Raw genomic sequence first — 4,648 nt, 5'->3', positions numbered from 1 at the left:
TGAAAGAGAGAGCTCTTCTTAATATTTTGACACCAAAATCATGTCGATACACCTTACCGACTGCGAGTAAAGCCACCCACGCTTTAACTTGACAGACTGTATTGAAAATTCGTGTTCAGGTACCTGTAGAGTGTGGACCATACCTTCTTACCTACCTATCTACCTACCTGTGTAGCCTAGAACTGAAACCAAACATTTTAAGCCTAGGGATGCAAACACCGTGTTTCAATCCACTCTACTTGTTTCGAAACTCGAAGTTAAAATAGAGGCGCTATGAAAAATAAATTTTAATTGTAGTTTTTCCAGTTTTATAATTATATATCAGTGTTCGGTAAGTTCCTTTTCAGGAATTCGTAGCCTCAGGCAGCCTTTATAAAGTCGGTTGGGTGTCCGTCCATCCGTTGTATTTTTTCTTAGGAGGGGAAATAGGGGGAAGGGGGATTAGGGGTGGTGATGAGAAGTAGGTTAAGCGATGGAAAATGAGGGAAGGTAGCTAAAGTGAGGGAAAATAAAGGGAGAGGGTGTAGGAGAAGCGGGGGGAAATGAGGGATAGGTGAGCAAAGAAAGTGGGGGAAATTAGGGAGGAGAAGTAGGGGAAATGATTGGAACTGAAATGAATTTTTTTGTAAAATATTCATCATTTTTGTAAAAAATTATCCTTTTTGGTTACAAAGTTAACTATTTCGTGGTAAATGCGTTTTATTTTTGTTTGAATTCAACTGTCGTTGATGTAAAATTAATATATTTTTTGTTGAAACATCAACTATTTTTTTCGTTGAGAACTGATCTTTTTTGGTTACAAACGTAACTATTGGGTTCAAAACTAGTTTCTTTTTGTCGAAAGTTGACTTTCTAATTGAAAAATTAGCTATTCCAGTTTTGGTACAAAATCGAACTTTTTTATTTGAAAATTCGAATTTTTGGTTTGAAATAACATCTCTTTTAGTAGAAATTCCATATTTTTGGTTAAAACTGCAACGTATTTTATAAAAAATTGGACTTTTTGGGTGGTAGAAAATTAATCTTTTTGGTTTGAAAATGTAACTATTTGGTTGAATTATTATAATTATATTATTATTATTATTATTGTTATTGTTGAAATGTTGTCACAGGCTTATACTGCCCAACATGTCGAAGGCATTTTTGGTTAGAGATGGATTTTTATTTGATCATTTTTGCACGGGGCTGTCCCGGTATATATCATCAGTCACGGACGCATTTTTATAATGCAATCACGTGATCTGATGAGAGCAGTCTGTCCAGACATATTGGACAAAGCCTGGTTTTACCCCATCATTGACGGACTGGGTTGCACTCAAGTACACGATGGAGGGACCTACAACTTAAGGTGGGTTCCGAACCACCAGAACCTCGGTAAAGGTACACTGAAAAATTTCCAGAGGTACCGGCTCAGGGATCGAACCCCGGACCTCTGAGGTGAAGTCCGAGTGTCTAACCAACTGAGTCACCGAGGCTATTATTATTATTATTATTATTATTATTATTATTATCTGTTTTGTTACAAGTACAATATTTTACTGGAAATAATAGGAATTTAGAGTGATTTTTTAAAACGTTTAACTGGTTAAGGGCATGTGATACTTCGTCGTGTGGTCAATCGTGTACAGTTCCCCGGCTTTTTTTATACAAAAATGAAAATTTTTATAAACTGAATTCGAAGATGCTATAAAATATCATAACGGACGTCCCCGAACTCTTTTTTGAGTGATAATAACAAAAAAAATGTATCGTGCTAAATAAAAATGTTATGCATTATTTTTAAGTTACGTCGTTTTTCTTCTCTGCCTTTCCGATAATTTGAAAATTATTGATGAAATAAACTTTTTTAATTGCCTGCAAATAATGTTAGTTCCGGGAGATTAGTTACTATGTTTATTTGTAAGTCTAAAGTTTTCGGCCAAAAATATTGTGTAGTTTGGAAGTAACGATCGGGAGAATTGTAACACACATAACCTCGAAATATACACACGTTGTTAGCAAAATTAAATTTTTTTGAAAAATAAACACAAAAAAAGTGTGCGGGGACGTCCGTTAGCATGTTCGCTATCATTTCCCAGATTTTGACGACAAAATATTTCTTATCCTAGGAAAAAACCCGGAGGAATCAAACACTGAAAAAATCGATACTAATTCCTAAGCGCTATGCAAATTAATCACATTTTGCTAATTTAAAAATTTTTGAATTAATCCACAAAAAAAGTGTGTGGGGACGTCCGTTAGCATGTGCGCTAGCATTTCCCAAATTTTTAAGACAAAATATTTATTATTCTAGAAAAAAAGCCGGGGGAACCTAAAAGTGGTAAAATCGACAATTTTCTAAGTATCACAGACCCTTAACGCGGAGCACTACTTTCAAAGCAAAACTATTGTACAATTTTGAACACTTTTAATTTGGAAGCATACAATTTGTAAAAATTCAATTCAAAATTATTCAATTTTAGATCATACAATTTTTAATATTTAAATCTAAAATTATGCAATTTTGAACGCTTTTAATTTTTTAATTTTCAGTAATTGCCATTTGAAATTCTTCAATTTTGAACGCTTCAAGATGCTTAACGAGGTTTTCGATTGGAAATTATTTGATTCTAAACGCTTTCATCTTCAAATTGACAAGATGAAATTTTACAATTTAAAAAGATATACATAAATATTGAATTGTGCTTTAATTTCTAATATATGAAAATATTTCAAAATAAAATATTGAAAATGGTAGAATTTACAATTGAAAGTGTTTGAAATGCAGTCATTTTAAGTTGAAACATTCTGAATCGTATATTTAATATAAAAGAGGTTTACAATTGTACAATAACTGAATTGCAATCGAAGGCCAAAAAGATTTGCCAAAAAGTTTGAATTTAAAATTATTTTTTCGGAAAAGGTTTCAGTTAGGAATTTCTGAACATTTATGCTTTAGGTTTGTAATACAATATTTGTTTAATCTGAAAATATCCATGTACATACAATTTCGAAATTGTTTAATTAAAAACGCAATTAATTTTTAAATTGTTTAATCATTAAGGCTTTCAATTTAAAATGATTGTGCAATTCTGAAATCGCCATATGTGAAATAGAAAGCTCAGAATATTTCAATTTATTGTAAAATCATTAAATCCCAAGCTTTTAGAATTATAAATTAAACAATTATGAAAATTTCATTTTGAAATAGTGTCTGTAATTAAAATCTTCGATTATGATTTTTTCAATTAAAAATATTTCTGATTTGTAGATTGTCTAATTTTGATAGCTTCATATTTCAATGCATTCAATTTTGAGGGCATTGAATTCAAAATTGTTTAATTACACACGCTTCGTATCTGAAATACAAACTACATTCAAACAAAATACATTTGAAATACCTCACGGGGAAAATACAATAAGTTGATGTAGTTTAAATACAACTACAAAATACATACTAGTATTTTGAAATATTATTTGAGATACATGTTAGAATTGTATTATGTGGTTGAGGTATTTTGTATATTTTCTTGAAAATACTTTCTAATATCAGCATATAAAAATTATATTAAAAATCCCTAAAGTGTATTATAAGCAAAGGAATTTTATGATCAAAGAGTGGGAGTGCAAAAGAGGGACAAAGAGAGGAGAGAGTAGGGAGAAAGAGAGAGTAGGGAGAAAGAGAGAGGAGAGAATGATGATGGTCATGAGAGGAGGGGCGTTAAGTGGGACTTGGAGAGGGGTTGGGAGAGAGACGAGCGAAAATCAATTTGAGGGGGGGGGGGTCCTGCAATACGGTGCATAGTGTTGCGCATAACCATTATGTGATACGTTATGCTGCACATTAGAGTTCTGCGATGTGCATTACTGCGCAGTAGAGTTGTGTGATGCCCATGCCTGCGCAGTAGAATTCTGTGATGAGCGTGGCTGCACAATAGAGTTCTATGGCGTACATGGTTGTGAATTAGAGTTCTGTGATGCGCATTCCTGCGCAGTAGTGTTATGCGATGTTCATGACTGCGCCGTAGAGTTCTGTGGTGCACATAACTGCGCAGTAGAGCTCTGTGACTCGCATGGTTGCGCATTAGAGTTCTGTGACGATATGACTGCACAGTATAGTTATGCGATGAACATGACTGCAAAGTAGAGTTCTGTGATTTTAATGAATGTGCAGTATGATTCTGTTATGTACGTGCCTGTGCAGTATAGCTCTGCGATGTTCATGGCTGCGCAGTAGACTTCTGCGATGCGTGTGGTTGCGCAGTATTGTTCTATTATATGCATTATTGTGCAGTAGATTTATGTGATATGCATGGCTGCGCAGTGGAGAATCATGAAATGTTTATGGTTGCGCAGTAGGTTCTGGAGAGCATAGGGATGCTCGGCAGGCACGTGTGGTACACGCGTGTGCGCAATATATGATGCGTATGACGGTGCATCAAAGCCATGCGATGCGAATGACTGCGCATTAGATTCCTGTAATGTATAGTACCGTGCAATATAACTTGTCAATAACTTGTCTGAACACGCTATATAAGATATTCACAGCTATCCTAAATGATAGGAATGTTCGGGCAATTGAACCTGTGTGGCAAGAAATGTATGAACAACGAGGCTCAAAGAAAGGCGTAGCCTGATGTCGGGAGAACCTGCTCATCGATAGATGTGT

General features: G+C 34.5%; 1 protein-coding gene across 1 annotated transcript in view; it reads right to left on the bottom strand.

Annotated features, from left to right (window-relative positions):
• The window catches only part of LOC117175324, a 32,324-nt gene that overhangs the window by 12,367 nt on the left and 15,309 nt on the right, over positions 1 to 4,648 (bottom strand). The gene's annotated exons all lie outside the window — the stretch shown is intronic.

This window comes from Belonocnema kinseyi, chromosome 6, assembly GCF_010883055.1.
Source record: "Belonocnema kinseyi isolate 2016_QV_RU_SX_M_011 chromosome 6, B_treatae_v1, whole genome shotgun sequence".
NCBI lineage: Eukaryota > Metazoa > Arthropoda > Insecta > Hymenoptera > Cynipidae > Belonocnema > Belonocnema kinseyi.
Note: the sequence above shows the minus strand (reverse complement) of the source record. Positions and strands in the feature narration are given on the sequence as shown.